This window comes from Protopterus annectens, chromosome 1.part1 (genome assembly GCF_019279795.1).
Source record: "Protopterus annectens isolate FY-2018-M chromosome 1.part1, PAN1.0, whole genome shotgun sequence".
NCBI lineage: Eukaryota > Metazoa > Chordata > Ceratodontiformes > Protopteridae > Protopterus > Protopterus annectens.
Window position 1 is genome coordinate 842,463,528 of NC_056726.1, and position 20,620 is coordinate 842,484,147.

The following is a 20,620-nucleotide window of genomic DNA, read 5'->3' on the forward strand; positions in this document are numbered from 1 at the left end:
GTATTTTGACTTTGGTATAGAGCTCTATGGACAACTGTAAGTTGGGAAAGAAGTAGCATGTTAGACAGTTCAAGCCAGTTAAGTTGCTGCAGATTTAAACAGTGATGTGTTCTAAAAGGCTTACCAGTAACAAATCTGGCTATGTTATTGTAGGTGGTTGATAGTTTGTGAAGATTGTTTTTTTTGAGGTTAGTGTAGATTGCTACATTATTCCTACAGTTGCCGCATTTTCAAATGGCCAGTGTCTGATTCTTTTCTACAAAGAGAATTATTGCATGAAACATATACCCACACACAATGCAAAGGACATGATACCACACACAGTTTGCATAAATGCAAATGTTTATTTTTGTATTATTTCAGTTGTTTATGCCATTTCTTATAGAATTTAGGTGTTTGATGTACATAATAATTGATTAATGCAACTCTCAAAGAAAACAAATGATACAGTAATCTACAAAATGTAACATACTTTGCTGTCTAGGCTAAAGCCTTCAAGTAGTAAAACAGTGAAAAACACACTTGCCCTGAAGATAAGAATCAATCAACACTTAATTACAGATGTAGCTTAACAGCCTTCAATTATACTCTCTACTCAACCCCCTAGGGGGAAAGTATCAGTTGTCACAATGTAAATGTATCCGTTATGTAACAATGCTTAACTTAAAACGTCACTATCACACTGACAAACAGAACTGTGTGCAAGACAGTAAGCTCTAGCCCACCACTGTTCCCATGGTGAAGCATATGAAAATGTACAGCTATATACCTTAATGTTTCTTATTACTGATATCCCTCACATGTTGTAACAGCCTAGGTTAAAAACATGTCATACCCTCCCCCATAAAATGTCTTACAAGGACATATAACAGTGTTCTCCATACACTGACCTCCAGACTTTACAGGGTCACACATGTTTTGTCCAGCTGTAGCCCTCATATATATGGACCCTACCCCACAACTTGTGTGGGAGTCCACAACATCACAGGAATTATAGCAGAAATATCAGCACTAAATAATGATAGACCATTACCTATCAACCTCTTACTGCATGACATCTGGACAAAGCCTGGTATATAGGTGGAAGACAGAAACTGAAACACAGGGCCGTATTTGAAATATTGCTGTTATACACTGTGAAAGTTGCTGGTGTTACAGGATTGGTTGCAACATACCCTTACTCAAGAATATGAAGTCAGAAACACAAATGGATGTTGCCATATACTGATAGCAATCAAAGGAGAGAATGCCACTGATATGTCAGGGACAAGACCTGTGTAGGGAACAGACAAAACATAACAGCCAATCCTCTTGCCAACATGTGGATAGGTCCACAGTTGGGATCTATGCAGACAGACTGCATTTCATGCAAAACTAGCATGTACACACAAACCCTGTAAAACTAGCAATTTTCAGTGCATATAACAGCAATGCTCACACACTGTCCCTAGGTTTGGAACCTTATGCAAACATGTAGTTGACCTGCGTCCACAAGTCCTCTTGTAAGAGGTATAGCTACCTGCTGTCGGTAACACCACTGCCCACACACAGGAAGGATGTCTTCCATACAGGAAAGGTAAAGGGACAATGCCCACATGATATAGTTATTTATAGTAGTGGCTTGCTATGACATTGCTTATTGAAAGACCTACACAGCTGCCTGCATGCAATTAGCAAGTGGGGAACAGCAACTGGTGCAGAGGCCATCACCTGAACATGAGCATCACCTACAAAAGCCATGCTTCAACCTACTCAAACAAGCTCGATCCCAGTAGTGGAGAGAGAGAGAGAGACAAACACAGACACACACACACATACACACACACACATACACACACACACACACGCACACACACACACACACACACACACACACACACACACACACACACACACACCAAAAAAATAAATAAATAAAACCTCAAATTATAAAATAGGAAAACATCCTGTACACAGAAGGAACCTGAAGATAAACCAGGTATGTGCAACATATAAGCATGTCATTGAATGTAGTAATTGGTCTGTAAAAATGGGATAGATTATTATGAAAGATGTATATGTGCCATCAATACTTGCTGTAATGATGTCCTGCTGAAAAAATGCTATGGACATAGCATCTGGCTCTGTCTGCAGTGGGCCATACCTGTCAACTGTGCAGATCTGCACAGAATGTCAAGAGTTAGCCATCATAGTGTTTATTCTGTTCTTCCAAACATCTATATTACTCTGGCAAATAGCTGAAGGTGGAAATAATGAAGTCATGAGAGACACATGAGTTTCAGACCCCACCACCTTCAGAACAGTCATGGTAATATGAAATGTATCATGCATAAACTTCATAGGTGTGTAATAGGCATATCAACGATCTGTCCCTATATATCCCCCTAATGTTAGGCTTTGTTCATATGTGATGCTCTAAGAGGTGGATAGGTTGGGCCACAGCTGAGGAGCCTGTCACACTCTGGGAAAGGACAGCTCACGTATGGCAACCACTAGAATGTCTGTCAAACAGTCATGTCTCTGAAACTGCTAGGCCAGTTAATGGGATGTTACCCATATCTATATGTTACCTGTGAATATGAGTATTCTACGTGTTTGTATTGTAAATCTAGACTTCTGGACAAAGTTCACAGTTGTGGCAGATATCTGTAGTCACTTACACATATACTTGTGTTACGGCAGCTATATTGATACATTATCAAAATTGACCTCCCTGTGTTGTCATCCAGTGAGGTGGACCAATGACCAGAAGTCCTGGTATAACAAATTGAGACATATGATTGAGCTGCAAGACTGTAAATACAGTGTTCCATAATGACATAGAACACAAATATATACCAGGTATCCCCTGAGCATGTGTATGTATATGTATGTTCAACTGAAAGGCACAAAAGTAATAACATAGGTCACAAGCAGTCCAGAAAATAGGATGTGCATGTTGCACATGTGTGTAATATCACTGTCACTGCATACAACAAAATAAAATGCGTACTGCTACTGATTGTTGCATTGCCATGACACTGATATGGGTACTACAGTAGGCATGCTTATCATGTAGTAATCAGAGAAGTGTAAAAGATGGGTCACAAACTGGCTCAAAGACAGAACCCATAGAGTGAGAGTTGCTGGAGCCATGTCAGACTCGAAACCAGTCACAAGTGGTGTCTTACAAGGTTCTGTCCTGGGACCGCTCTTGTTCGGTATATACTTTTCCGAGGTACAGGCCACCATGGGAGGACTATGGCTCACCAAGTTCGCAGATGACTGCAAACTGGGAGCCATAATCAACTCTCCAGCTGACACAAACATCCTTCAACAAGGTCTCACAGAGATGGATAACTGGTGCCAGAGCCATGGCCTAAAGCTAAATGCCAAAAAGTGTATAGTCATACCCTTTGGCAAAAACAATGTGCCCACAAACTACCACATAGGCGGTAAACCATTAAGTACAGAGAAAGTAATTAGGGATCTGGGGACCCAAGCTGATAGCAATCTCTCCTTTGACAACCACATTGCCAAAGTGGTTAGAAAGACCTTCTACATGGCTCACCTCATCATGAAAGGATTCACATCTAGATCAAGAGAGGTAATCTTGCCCCATTATTCATCCCTCATCAGGCCCATCATAGAATACAATGCCCTTTTGGGATGTACCTTGCCCGACACCTGCAGCAATTAGAAAGACCCCAAAAGTACCTCACCAAGAGGATCAAGGGACTCAAACAGATGCCATATGCTGCTCGGTTAAAAAAACTCCAGCTCTACTCAGTTGCATACCGCCTACTTAGAGGCGATCTATGCCTGACATATAAAGCTATGTCCAATCCAGAATTAATGGACATGCTCCACCTCAGTAAATCTAAATCCCTTAGAGCCACACGCTTGAGGGACTTGAACCTCAGCACAGAAATAAATAGGACTTGCTGGAGGGACAGATTCATAACCCAGAGGCTCCCTTCGCTCTGGAATATAATTCCAATTCATGTTAGGTAGAGCACCTCATTGAATCTCTTCAAGAAGAATCTTGATGAGTGGATGGGGGATCATAGGTTTGTTCCGGGGATTACTTCCATGTCACTATTAGACAGAGGCACAGTAAACTAAACCGTAAAAAGGGCACAGTATACTCAAATCAAGGGGTGGCGTAAGCCAAACAAAATCGGGCTAGGCTTATAATTGCCCCAGGGCAGATAGCCTAGTATGAACCTATGAACCTATGAACCTATTATGACCCACTATCCATGCCTACCACTAACAGCTATATCAGCACCCATATACACTGGATATCAAAGTGTACACACCCCTGTTGGAATGCCAGGTCTGTGTGCTGCATGACAGTGAGACCACAGGAAGTCATGTCAAAACATTTCTCACCTCAAATGTGACCCATAACCTGTACAATTCTATTGAAAAAGAAACAAAGCTGTTTCATGGGAGGTGCGCAACCATTGCCAAGTGAACATGTGATATGACGTTAGAGTACAAACAAAGACAAATGGATGCTGCAATCATTTCAGCAGGTGTTTGCACAACATACCAGTGTAAGGGTGTGCACACACACACATTCATCTGGCTTACTGTACTAAGTATTACTTCCCATATGCTGGAGGGACAGGTTCATAACCCAGAGACTACCCATTCTATGGAATAGACTTCCCATACATGTCAAGCAGAGCACCTCACTGGCCCTCTTCAAGAGAAATCTTGATGAGTGGATGGGAAATAGAAAATTCACCACAAGGATCACTCCAGTGGCTTTACTCGACAGAGGCACTGAGAACTAAGGTCAGATGGCATGATGCCAGGGTAATCCCATGGGATATGCTTGTAAAGGCTCCAGGGCCATTAGCCTAGTACACACCTATGAACCTATATGTTTCCACAGGACAGGTTGTTATGTTCGCTATTGAACTGAGCAGGCTATAGATACATCATAGGTGGGGATTGTGTTGACATGTGCTTTAGTGGGGTCATGTTCCAACTGCACAAGTACCATGCATTGTAACAGGGGTGTGTACACTTCACATCCACTGTAGCTATATGGAATCAGCAGTACCTTACCTGTGCAACCATCCTCCACCAACAATAGAGTAATCCCCCTTAGTGGACACCACCAAGACACAAAGCACATAATAGGTTACTATAGTGGCTGTACAGGGACATATAGGTGCAGATGACAACTTGGAAGCAAGTGCACCTCTATCTGAGCAAGCATGTAGGTTCACAGGTGACCACCTGTAATGCTAACTATGATTAGAAATCAGACATATGCAAACCACCAAGGCCATTTGTAACCATGTCTACACATATGTACACAGTCTCAGGGCCAGTAACACAAGTCAACCTGTATTGGGGGTAAAGCACACCTCCTACACACATGCTATGGATACAGGCAACCTGCATCAGATCCACAACAGTAGTACAGGGGGAGATGCACATCACCCACACTCCTGCCCACATCAGTGGTGAGCATGGGCATAATGCCAATTGATGGCAACAACAGCAAGTCTCCATGGGGCATGAGAACATCACAGTTTGCCTCCTACATGAACACAGGTATGTGCTCACAGTCCCATCACACACTACAGTCAAACACACCCATGCCACCATCCACATGGAAGATGGCCACTGTCATTCCTCTACACAGAAATGAATGGTGTGTAGTGGATTATGCCATTAAGTGTCCAACACTGGGGGAACTGGATAAGTCAGGGCCAGGAGTATAATGCAATATGTACAAGCCATGATAGCTTACAGTGTTATGGTATAGTCTGGATTATTTGCAAGTAATACCCACTGTTGATGTGCACGTGGACATCTGTATGAGGTCCTCTGACCTTTTTTCCTTTTTATGTCTTCCAGGTACAATGTCCCGGGAATTCCTGCCCGCATACACACCACTGGAAAATGATGATATAATCCAATTCATCATAGTCTATCATGCCATCCTCTTTGGTTGCAGGGCCCAGGATCTGCAGAAGAGGACCGCCCTGTGGAATGAGCTCATCCACAGGGTAACTGATGCCAGCCTGCACAACCACAATTATGAGCAGGAGCGGCATTGCTACATGGATCTGATCCGCCACACTCATCAGCATGCTGTTGCAGTTAGGAGGGACCAACTAGCCATAGATGTGGGTCATGCCATCCAGCCCCCACTGACACATGCTGAGGAGCTCCTCACCAGCCTTAGGGTTACCCACCCACCAGCCATGCCATCAAACTGAAGACAGCATTGTGGAGGTGGGTGCCACCCACACAATGGACAAGGAGCATGCAGGTAAGGCCCCAGGGTGCATTAGTAGACCACTGTTGTTTATCCATTTTCATCTGTAAAGTATCTACATGCATATGTCAGATAAGATAGTCTGTTGCTGCAGTGTAGTAATGAACAGATGTGCATAATCTCTAGTATTGTGGGTTTGTACTGTTGATGTGCTGAAATGCTGCTCCCACCCTGTACCAAAGCCAAAGGTGTGGCTACTGACATTACGTCTCTCACACAACTATTTAGGTCCCTCTGGTATACAACTGGGGCAGCAGCCTGCAGCTGGTGAGTATGGAGTTGTTTTGTTCAGGTTTGCCAATACATTGGCCATGTTACAGCCATGCTATTTGCCATGCACACATTTAACACACCTACCCATAATGCATGATGTACATGTTCACTTATTGTTGCTGTTAACAGCACTGCATCACAGTGGTCACCATGGTGGCATATCTGAAAGGTATTTAAGAGTCCTGCAGTATACCTAACAACCTGTCAGTGCAAGATGTGTGGACAGAGATGACTATAATGGTGGGACAAATGGCCTACAGTAGGGACATGTCTGAAACATTACTCTTATACAGTGGCTACAACAATGTATACACCACTATAACAATGGCAACTGTTCCTGATCTAAACAATGGCAAATCACAATACCACATTCCACACCTTTTACAACCTGTAATGTGATCCTAATATGAGCAATGAATGTGTAGTATGGAATCCTATGTTAGGACAACACATATGGGAAATACATACCTTAACACTAGAATTATATATGTGCACACACTCCAAATAATGTGTTGTGGAAGTAGCTTTTGAGGTACTGACAGCATTCACTCTTCTTGAATACACACCTTCCATCAAGTACAGGGCCTCAATGCCACACCAAGTAATGGTCTGCTGTCCAAGAAGTATGTCCATGGCATTTGCCCACTCGCCTGCAACAGAGGCAGCCGTGGCTTGCACACATCTTATAAACCATGAAATGGATCCCATATTCGAAAGGTAGCACTCAGGAGTGGGAAAAATAGCCTTACCTCACCATTGCCTATACCATGGCAAACAGTGCAGACAGTCGTGTATGTGTGTATGAAGTATGGGACAACATTAATGTAGAAAATAAACAGATGCCCATCCAAAACAGATGACAACACACATTGCATACCGGTCATGGAGGCTACCCAGAAACATGCAGCAAGACTGAGGGATTTGCAGGAATGTCTAGCAAGTACTGCCTGTGCAGTGCCTGTGTCAACAATTGCCTGGAATCTGCATAAGTGTGGCCTATGGATTAGCGTAATCAGACGGGAGAGTTGTTCCACAGGAAACATCATACAGGGATCTCTACAGGTAGCATATGCATAACATCAGGTTTCCCAAAGGCATGTGTTGCAATGTGTAATGGTGTCATGAGACCAAGGCTGAAACCTACAGACAGTATTCATAAGGATACATGTGGTGCATAAGCAACACTTCACTCCACCTCAGGGCCACCATCCCCATTTTTACCTTGCTGGGGAAAGTATACACCTTTACATTTGCTGTTAATTAGCAGAAGCTAGACTAGCAGACATGGTGTTCGGACTTTGGAATACTGCATAATAACACTCATGTGTGGCCCATAGTTGTCAAGCATCTACAATAAGGCTGAGGATGGGGACGGGTGTTACCTGAAACACAACAGTGAACTGAAGCATACATCCAAAGCTCACTAAGAATGGCTGTATCTGAACACAGTCAAGATCCAGAATTGTGCCAGACATAACCCTGACTCCACAGCAATAGTGAAGGCACTGTGTGACCTCCAAGGGCTGTGCACAAAAGCTGACCTTGCAATCCAGCAGAGTTGTGGGACATTTGTAGGGTGGACTGACCAAATAATGGTAAGTGAAGATGGGCCATGCTAGTATACTCCTTACAGGAATAGTGACTGCTGTAGTTCACTTAACAGGTGCTGCAACAAACCATTGTGTTAAGGGTGTGCACACATATGCAGCCCACATACTGTACGCATCTCATTCAGCATCTCCACGATTAACACATTTGTTTGATACTGCATTGGATTGCACAGGTCATATGTCACATATCAGGTGTGTGTAATGTTAACATATGCAATATTGTGGCCCCATTGCATATCATGGAAGAGGCTGGCATGTCAACAAGGGTGTGTACACTCATATCCACATTTAGCTTTGAAGGTTGTCAGTGTATTTGGATTTTATTGCTCATACATGCAATTCTGATGACAAGACCTGCAAATCAGAGGTCAGGCATTAACTATTGACATCCTCATATCATCTCAGGTATGTGTCAGACAAACACATAGGAGCTGTGAGCAACAGAGCAAACATAACTGCCACACATATACACATTCAGCAATGGTGTGTACACTCGTGAGATATGGTGCACAGTACATGCCAGTGTGCTGTACAGGTGCACAGCAATACTGTGTATATGGATGCAGTGTGTTCCAGGGGAAGGGGCATCACCTACTAACATAACTCATGCATCATAGAGATGTATAATGTTGGTAACAAGGACTGAGTATGGCTGCAGTGTATGCTGTTGAGTGCCATATGTCATGCATGTTGACAGCTGGGTAATGAGAGGTCTGTAATATCTTTGTGCCACCTCAACTGTAAGTGTGTGTGTGTGTGTGTGTGTGTGTGTGTGTGTGTGTGTGTGTGTGTGTGTGTGTGTGTGTGTGTGTGTGTGTATGTATGTATAGAGGTAAACCATAATGTACGGGTATTAAATTGCATTTTTTTGTTTGCCCCTCACTGGTGGGGAGGTGGGTCAGGATCCTTCCTGCAGGCAAACTGATGCTAGTGTCCATACAGGCTCTGACAATGATGATAGACATGGTGAGTCACAGGCAGGGTTGTCAGGGGCTGAAGTTGTGCCATCAGTTGACATCCCACTTTTATCCACCCCATCCCTGCACACAGTCTCAATGCCCATACATACCCTATCACCAGTGGCCATAGATGAGGGACAGTTGGCGGGTGGTGGCATGGGACAGGACAGTGGTGGGACTAAGGCAAGTGTGTCTGTACACAGCAGCCATAGCCGGAAAACCAGCGAGGTACCACACAGGCAGATGTACAGGGCTGCTTGTAGGAGGACCACTGGCCATCATGCCCCTGGCAGAAATGCCACAGCAGGTGTCATCAGATGCATGTTTTTGGCCATCATGGAGATACAGGCATGTATGAAACGTTACACCAGACAGAGTCTGAGGCTCCAGAGGGCTACTCATTCTGCTGTACTTGACAACATTTGTGATCTTGCAGGTGCCCACGGTGGTTTTGCAGAGGTCCTGTATAGATGGTTGGATGAGATGGTGGGAATCCTCGACCGTCTGGTGTCTGTGGTAGAGCATGTGGTGTGAGTAGGGCGGTGGCCACATGGACATAGGTCAGCAACATCAACAGGTGGAGGTCTATGTGGATGTGAAACAACTCATGGCTGCTTCTGTAGTGGCAGTACCAGCACTGGCACTGCAGGGAGGGGTGCTGTCCACACCACAATGCAGCAGCCCATGTGCATGTGGTCCTGGCTGGTCCCAACAGGGACGTGGATCCAGTGGACAATTGTCATCATCAGGGGAGACTACTATATCTGGGCCTCTGCCTGATAGTGCCCATGAAACCGCTGGCAGGCACAGTTCCTGTGTCTGTGGCCGGAGACAGGAACTGTACACCCTGCCATATATATTCTGCGGCTGTCCAACAAACCCCTGTATAGGGCAACCACATGGCAGACATGTGTGCATACATACATACACACACACACACTTCACCAACACAACTAGGGCACCTCCATACCTACACACACCACATCTGCACAACCCATTTAATAAAGAACCCCCTAACCCACACACATGATGACAACCAAATGGCTCAGCCTAGGCCTCTGGTAAACCCTCAACATACCCTGTGCATATGATGATACCTGTGCCATATCCCTGTCATCCATACCATCGATGCAGAGACATATTGATATGGTTCTGATGCACAGGGTGAATGTCCTAAGGTTTAGCAATGTAATGCTATTTAACGTGTTTTCAGCTGGAATGGTTAAAGCTTACACATCAGGGTGTGTAGCTGTCCAGCCATGATGCATTATAGCTGTTATTAACACTGACTGGTTGTGGTCTCCATAATGTATTCTGTTTGTGTTCTAGGTGTCTATGTGTCAGCAGGATGTTGGTCTGCTGTCCTGTCCTACAAGGGGTGTTGCACTGTGGTGACACATTGACTGTGTCATATCCCGGGTACAGCTGAACACAAATAACAGGTCTGTATAACAGTTACTGCATGTGCCACATTGGCTGATAGGTCTGAGGGGTGTATACAGGTGAGTGTATGGTGGCTGATGTCAGCAGCTCATCTGCAGTGAACAGTTGTAAGTGTACTGGGTGGCACACACCAAATGCCCGTGAATAACACACACACACAGAGGCTTTGATGTTGATGCAATACACAGAGAATACTGTTCACATGGATGTACTTCATTTTGCAGTGAACTAATTTTGGCCTATGTAATTCCACCCAGACCAAATTGCCAAAACATCACATCAGGAAATAATGAGTTCACCAGTTTAATGTCATTGATGATGGTACTGGCAGGGTATATATCCTCTTCCCCAATATAGTGCAATCCTGGAGTTGGTAAATATAGGTGTGCTGGTGTGGGTGGCACAGCCCACCACTTTGGAGGGTGTGGCGTGGCATAGAACCACACATAATGTGATTAACAACTACTTAACCTGTTAACATAAACTGTACATTATAACAGCATACTAAGCAGGGGGATACCCACAACAATAACCCCAATGTGGGTGGCTTTGGCCACAACAACCACACCCATGTATATATGCCAACCCCTGTACCACTGTACAGCTGTACAGTGGGGAAGAAGGCATTTACATATCCACTACTAGTTTTGCTTGAATGTATTTCCACAAGATGATTGCTGTGAACTGTTACTTTTAGCTAGTTAGTTCTCATACAAATAATCTCCTGGGACATATATTTTCTGCAAACTGAAGTAGATCCCTTCACATGCACACACACACAGACACACTTACTTGGCAACACTGAGAGTAGAGCCCCTACCTAGGTACTTATTGCTACTAATGTGTTTGGCTTTAATTGCTCACACCACAGAGCTTTTAGGGTAAGGTGCCTCCTGAGTTTCATGTTAAGTGAAGAACATCACTAGGGCTTGTACAGTATGGTAATGGGGGATGTACTAGGTGTTAATGAACAATACATAGTATGACATACTGTCATATACACATTGACAAACACATACAGTCATAGACACATTTGACAGACCTGGGTTTAGCAGTGCTAACTACCTTGTTAGTGAGTCCATTCTGTTACAGAGATTTTGCACACAGCATATGCATCCTTGGGCTGGACAGTGTAGTCACTTACCTGTATGGTTGATGGTGACAGCGGTCCTCATACAGTAAACCTTGGGACATATACTGGGGGTACCACCGTGTAAAGACAGTATACCCAGCACCCACACCCCAAATTGGATATTGTACTCACTGAAACCCATGATAATGGTCTGACATACCCACAATCACACATTGACCAAGACTGCAATACAACCCCCTTGTCTATCTAATCAGTGCTACTACAGGGATATGTATTTATTGCATGTGCCACAGGGATAGTAGGGTGAGGGTTTGTCATGGCTCTTCTAATGTCAGCAACATCACTAAACCTTATAATGTATGGCAAGGTTTATTGTATTTGGAGAATCTGGCCTCAGAATGCTGTCTCCTGCAAATATGCACACTCACACACATACACACACTTGCCAGGACTCAGAGGGTAACCCATGCCTATCTACCCATTTGTAGAACAGTGGTATGCTGGTACTGAAAGCTCCAGGTAGCCCACAGGGTGAAGAGTGTAACAAGGTACATTTAATGTCAATTACATCAGCAGCCATTTCTAAGTATGGCAATGGGGGGTGTAGTGGGTGAGAAGGCCCTCAGAGTATTGTCAAATACAAGTTTACAAACACACAGACACTGTTATTCTCAGTAATATACATTGGCACATTTATCAGTACTGGGGTCCATAGGTGCAAGTGTTCCTAGGTGTGTACCAGGCTAATGTCCATGAAGAGATGAGAAGAGTAGGGATGTGGGTACACTGGTATCATGCCACCTGACATTTGTCAGCAGGCCATCTATCAACCGATGCCACTTGAGTGACCCAGGGTGACAGTTAAATTCAACATCCAGTCATCTGGTTTTCTCTTGCAGAGGGCCAGTGAGGTGCTTCAGTTGACATGTATGCAACATATATTACATGACATGACCAGTGTCTGGATTAGAGACCTGTACCCAGGCATGTTCTGTTGACTGTGGTAGTCTGGTTGAGGTATCCATGGCATGTGGTGCATACAGGGTGGGGTTTCCTAGCTGTGGCATCCATACCACAGCTGGGCAGACATGTCAGTGTCAGTCAATCATAGATTGCCTGTAAGCAACCAAGATGGATACCTGACATCTGCATATTTGTACAGACGACAGACAGAAATTAGCTAGCCAGCAGGTTATGCATTAGGATGAATGTTTTGACAGATAGACGTCTGGCACTGATAGGTATGCCATTACTACATGACAGCAGCCCTCAATGACATGTCCTAAACACATAGTAGTCTACAGTTAATATCCACATATGAGATCAATATCCAACAGGAGATAATTACTAACATACAGCTCACTCACCAAGAACACAATAATCAGTACTCAGAGTCCAGTTTTGCATGCAGGGGTGTAAGGTTCCAGTACTACAATCTGCAATCTACTCTTACTTGGAAAAGCACTGTTAAAAGTAGTAATGTAATGCAGTATATGCAAGAGTGACTGCATATAACCTGGGATACTACCCATGTATGAAACACATACAAAGAGAAAAGATTGTTGTACTAGCCATGTATACTCAGGTGTCCCATACAGTATACTCACACCCCTTGCTACTGTAATGACAGCACATAGAAGCATGTTATGTACATCAAATTAAAAACACTTATTAAAGATGTCATTACCCTGCTATTTTATCAGACTGGAATGTGATCACTGGTTACCAGGGCTGAACTATGCTTAGCAGGTGTAAGCTCCGCTTAAATGTAAATGCTAAGCACATTTGCACACTGGTAAGTGAAGCCTACATGGTGTAAGTGCCTATTCATTTAACCATACATTAGCACCGCTTACCATCATGCAAACCCATGCAAACCCACTTAAAGCTGCTCAAAACTGCCTTAATCACTCTGTATCCAACAGTCCTTGTTCTGCCTAACAACAAAATAAACAGCCCTTGCACCCAGGATCCTGTACATTATAGTCACAGCAGTTAACCACTAAGCCATCTGAGCTGTGAAGAAGTCTGTTGTTTTGTTAAATGTATCATTCAGTACACATACTGAATAGTAGTGAACAACTGCTTTGACTACTAGAATTGTTTAGTATTTGTAAGTGAAAATAGTGTTTAATCAGTCATGTTTTTATATATAAATATACACATAGATAAATATGGTGGTATACATCTGGGAAGGTATATACAGCACTCATGTTTACACATAAGGATATGGACATACATATATATATATATATATATATATATATATATATATATACACACACACACACACACACACACACACACACACACACACATATATATGTAGATATATGTATGCATGTACATAGACATATATATATATATATATATATATATATATATATATATATATATATATATATATATATATATATATATAAATATGATTATGTATGTATGGTTTCACTTAAGAATCCTGAAATATCACAATCCCGAACTTCAGAATCAGGAAGCTCAAAATCCTGAAAATTCAAAATCCTGAAAACTCAAAATCCAGAATCCCAAAATACTGAAAATTCCACAGAAAAAAAATGGAAACCATACCATCACATGTTTCATGACTGCCTGTTGTAACCTTAGTAATGTTCCCTTTTAACTTGGTATACTACAACATAACTCATGATCGTGTAGTGAAGTGCAATCTTGGAGTTGATATATTTAAGTAGCAGGGAGTGTGGGCAGCTGCAGGGGGAATGTAATATGGTTTGCGTTGTCTATAGTCAGTGTCTGTATCCTGTGTATTTTCAGTCTTTTGGGATTCAGGATTTTGAGTTTTCAGGATTTTGAGCTTCCAGATTATGAAGTTCAGGATTGTGATATTTCAGGATTCTGAACTGAAACCGTATGTATATATAATAGATGCCCATAACATGTAGTGGAGTCATACCTCAGCACCATAATTCACAACCTCTTAGGGCAAGGGAATGTAATGTAAGTATTGCAGGAATAAATGTAGAATGTTGCTACAGTAACAGGGGTTGTGTCAACAGATATGTTGTGTAGGAAGTCCCTTCTGATACTGACATGTACGCCATCAGTTACTGACAGACATCATAAAATCATCATATTGAAGTACCACACAAATCACAGTAATGATCCTGTAGAATACAGCAGAAATATGACCAATACATATGGACAGTCTGAAGCAATCTGGTCAGCCCAAAGGTATACACAGAACTCCTTACTGCAAGACGTGTGGACCAAACCTGACAAAGGGGATGTTTACAGCCATGAAAATGGGGATATCACACAAATACTGGAATAGATAAGTTTCATAGTTTCATAGGTTATTACTAGGCTAACTGCCCTTGCAAGCCATTGTAAGCCTAGCCAATTATCCCTTGTGTGGCTCAAACCCTGCACCTTGTCTTTGTAAGGCAAACACCTTAACCACTAGGCCACCCTCCCAACCCTTATACACAGTTGATGCATTCACACCCTCCTGTCTGTCCTAACACATATTAACAGGAGGAGCAGAGGTCCCAAGCCCACATACTTCCCACTAGTTATCGATATACACTTCACAGCACACCACTGCTTTTTCAGAAATACACAACACATATGGTGGCCAGGCAACAGTACATCTGACAAATATCTGGAGATAACATCACACTAGGTAAATACACTGAGTTGCTAGACATGTCACAAAGTGCTGTGTAAACTATAGGCAGACTGCTACAACACTGACCCAAGTTTCCTATGGGGGTATACACATGTACTTGCAAATATAGCAGGCACTATAGGCATGTAACAGCACAGAGTATCAGACACCAGTGTGAAAGTGCATACCCACAACCACTCTCAACACAGTCACAATCACATTATAGTAAGCCCATACATGTCAAGCAGAGCGCCTCTTTGGCCTTCTTCAAAAGGAACCTTGATGACTTGATACGAGATAGGAAATTCACCCTGGGGATCACATCAGTCGCCCTGCTAGACAGGGGTCCAGGGAAGTAAATACTGTGGGAAGAAATAGCCAGGGAATTGTTATGGCTAGGCTTGTATAGGCCCTAGGGCTGATAGCCTAGTACCAACCAATGAACCTATGAAGCCTAATTAATAGTACAGTATATGGACTGTGTGAACAAAACCATCCTCATATTTGCCACTCACACACTAACCCTACATATACTGGCCCAATTTACAGTGTAGTCTGGTGCCTGACTGTGGTATGGGACATGTCTCAGTCTGACCCTACAAACATATATGCTGATAGGGTACCAGAAACTGGAGCAGCATGCAATGTCAGATAGAACAGGACCAAGAACACTGACATCTACCACAGTCTGTATACAGGCCAAGTAACGTATTCACAATACACTGCTACACAATACTGGCACTCTGTCGACACTCACCATAAGTACACAGACCTCACTACTGTACAGACAAAAACAGAATGTCCAGGTTTTGTCCTCAAATATAAGGTGTACTCTACATAACATGTCTAGCAGTCTGATATATCACTGGCTTGTTATCAGGAATGATGTCAGTAAATAATGATATACTGTGCATATGCACCTCTTACTGCATGACATTTGGATAAAGGGTGACAAACTTGGGGGACAGAGGTACAAACACAGGGCCAATATTGACATATTACTGTGACAAAGTGAGAAAATTCCTGGTGTAACAGAGTTTATTGTGACATATCTCTTCTAAGGGATATGAAGTCGGTAACACACATGGATGTCACCATGTACTGACTGCAATCATCAGAGTATGCTACTGCATTTCTAAAGATAGGAAATGTGTGAGTAACACACCATATCTATGACTCAAAACTCTAGCCAGTCTTCAGATAGCCCTACAGGTGAGTTTCCTCAACCACATAACACTGTCATGCCAGACTTTAAATCATGTAGAACAGCCATATCCACACAAACCCTGTTAAACCAACATTACTTCAGATGTAGAACAGCAATACTTACATTCTGTCCCCATGTTTAGAACATCCCCCTCCTGTTTGTTGGCCTGTCTCCACAGTGTATGTTGTAAGATGTATTTCCAACTACCCTCTGTGATGCTGTTTGCCAGATACCCACATGAAGTCCTGCTCACAGTGAAGGAAAAGGGCCAACACCCACATGAAGTGCTTAGTTATAGGAGTGTGTTTCCGTGCAATTGACTATAGGAATGGTACCACAGCTGTTCCGCATGCAGTTAGCAAGTGGGGGACTCCAATTTGTGCACAGGCCATCAGCTGATCATGAGCCTTACCTACAAATATCAAGCTGCTGCCTATGCAAAACAGATGTACTTTTCCACATCCACCAGAGAGGGAGAGGGAGAGAGAGAGAGAGAGAGAGAGAGAGAGACAGAGAGAAAGTAAGAAAGGAAGGGAGTAAGAGCCAAGCATGTTTGTGTATGATCCATGGGTGGAAAGCGGTATCTGTGTATTATAAAGGTTGCCTATATTGTTTACTAATCCATACTGACACATAGTAGTTGGACATGGCTGTACACATTTATGGCTGTGGGTTGTCTGCAACAACCTCTACAGTGTTTGAAAACTGTTGGCCTTGTAATGTGGACATTGGGACATCTAGGTCCTCAATATAATGATGAAGCAAAACCCACACTGCAATGGATCCTGCCAGTAGACAATCACCCCAACACCCACACTGGATACTGATGACACATGCCCAAACACATACTTACCAGTACTGAGTTTCAAACCCCTACCTGACTATGTATTGCTGTCACAAACTTACATGTTGGAGAGCTGTCCAAAGGTATCTTTGAAGGTGAGTGACATCAGCAGCAGTGCTAAAGGAGGGGTAAAGCAAGTGTAGTAAGTGTGAAGTCCACACAATCAGGTGTCAACAAAGACGCACATACACACACACTCTCTCACAGAAACACACACATTATTACAGTTGGTAGGATCAGGATTAGAACTCCTACCTAACTAGTTTGCTACATTATGGTATTACACAGTGCCACAGAGCTTATAGGGATGAAACATGGCCAAAGGGTTATTTTAAGGTGACTAACATCAAGAGGCATGCTAAAGTAGGGCAATGGGAGGTGTAGTCAGTGTGAATGGCTTCAAAATCATTCATCTCCACACACACACACACACACACACACACACACACACACACACACACACACACACACACACATATACACACGCACACACACACACTTGCTAGCACTGAGATCCATAGGTTCATTGCTTCACAGGTGTGTAGTAGGTGAATGGGCCTGAAAGCTGGCCAAGGGAATACCTTAGCACCTTAGCATCAGGCCACATGACAATAGTCCCCAGTGTGGCTCAGGGGTGTAGTACCTGGAGTGGTTTACAGGGGAGGGTATTGTATTCACCGGGTCTATATTAGAATATCAAAAGATGTAAACACCGAATGTTGAAATGTCGAACTGTATTCAGCGAAAGCTGAAAATATCGAAGCAACAGAAAACCAAAATTTTTTCCTAGGGAAAGAATTTGGTTGTCTGTTTCTGTTGCTTCGGTATTTTCAGCACTGTGGTGGAAAGTTACGGGTTGGATTCAGGTAAGTGTGCGACTGAGCATGGATTAGGTTAGTTAGGGTTAGGGTGTGGGTTAGGTATGTGTGCGATTGTGTGGATGTGAGGGTTAGGGTGGGTTAGGTGAGTTAGGGTTAGGGCGCAGGTCAGGTAAGTGTATGATTGTGTGGACGCGAGGGTTAGGGCGGGGTAGGTGAGTTAGGGTTACGGCGCGGGTGAGGTGAGTGTGTGATAGTGACGTACCTTAGGGTTAGGGTTTGGGTTAAAGTAAGTGGATACTTAGTGGTTTGTGTATAGTTTAGTGTAGGGTTAGGTGTAAGATTTTAGGTGCATGTGTGTGGATTGCTGTTTGGTGTGCTTGTGTTGTGTGTATGTGTTTTGGAACAGCGAATTTATTCCGTAGGAAAAAATTCGCTGTTCTGTATGTTCGTTGTTTTCAGCTTTCGCTGAATACAGTTCGACATTTAAACATTCGGTTTTTACATCTTTTGATATTTTAATATAGACCCGTATTCACCATCTACTCAACTGGGTTACTATTGTGGATGGCCAGTGATGGGCACTGCTTCCCATGTATGTGATCTATATTCCATAACATGGACAGTGTCTGGGTTGTGCACATGTCCCACATGCATGTTCTTTATTTTGTGGAAGTGTACTTGAGGTCTCTGGGGCATGTTGTGTGGACAGATCATTATCTTCTGATGTAGCATTTCTGACCTCAGTTGGTGAGACCTGGCTATGTAACTGAGGTTGTGCTTGCACCTACATTGACAGCATGATACAGGTATTCAGTGGAGTTAGTGGCATCTGTCCATAAAGGGCATGTGTATAACGCATGATATTCCCTTTGTGGGTTACGTTTGCAGACTCTACAGTTGTTGCAGGTGTCCAGTGGTGAACATAGCAAAAGGGCCACTGTACACATTTATTTGCGTACTGAGGGGACGGAACATGGGGTGCCATGTCCTTTTACTTGCTGGATAACATACACTCAGTCAGGCGATATAACACATCAAGTACCTTCTGATATCAGTGGCACTGTTATGGTCCACAGGCATGTAGTACACTGCAAGCACACTGTGGTTACTGTCTGTGAGGCAATATGCAGAGAACTATCAATATAGTGGTTGTTGCCTAGCCAAGTGTGTTTGTGTATGAGACGTGGGTGGAGAGTGTTCTCTGAGTAATAGAAGGGTTGCCTATATTGTTCATCAATCCATAATGTCATATGTAGGGCTATGAATTGTCTACACCAACCTCTCTGGTGTTTGACATCTGTTGTCCTTGTAAGGTGAGCATTGTGACATATACTAGGTCCTCAGCATAATAATTAGCAAAACCCGCACCACAATGGATCCTGTTATTACACAATCACAGCAACCTCCACACAGGATACTGATGATAGACACACACACACTTGCCAGTACTGAGATTCAAACTCCTACCTAGCTCTGTATTGCTACTATAATGTACCACATTTATCACATGTGCCACGGAGCTTATAGGATGGATTTTGTCCCAAGGTACTTCTAAGGTGAGGAACATCACCAACCCTTGAAAATACTGTCATTTGGTGATGTAGTGGGTGAGAGATCCGAAAAAAATTTTACCCTACACACACACATTTACATTTGCCAGGGGTGAAGCTCAAACCTGTATCTAACAATATTTATATACCATTATATTACACATTTACCACATGCACCACTGACCTTACATGGTTCAGGCTTGGCAACAGGTACTTCAAAGGTGGATGATATCTTCAGGACTGCTAAAGTCAGGCTCTGAGATGTGTACTGGGTGTAAATGGGGCCAAAATCTTTGAGGTACAGACATACATATGTAGACATATGTACACACACAAACACTTGCCATGGATGAGATTCAAATCTATACCTATATAGTTACTGCTACTACATTGTTCCGCATTTATGGCACGTGCAATGGAGCTTACATGTTGGAAAGCTGTGCCAAGGTATCTTTGAAGGTGACTAACATCATCAGCAGTGCTAAAGGAGGGGTAAGTGGAGAGTAGTAAGTGTCAATGTCCATAAAATCAGGTGTCATCAAAGACACACACACTCTCTCACACAAACACACACACAGTTTCACAGTTACCATGTCTGGTATTAAAACTCCTACCTAACTAGGATGCTACACTATAGTATTATGCAGTTATCACAAGTGCCACAGAGTTTATATTTTGGCGAGCTCTCCATTGGTATCTTTGAAGGTGACTAACATCAGCAGCAGTGCTAAAGGAGGGGTAAGGGGAGAGTAGTAAGTGTCAATGTCTATAAAATCAGATATCATCAAAGATACACACACTCTCTCACAAAACACACACACAGTTTCACACTTGCCATGTTTGGGATTAGAACTACTACCTAAACAGTATGCTACACTATAGCATTACACA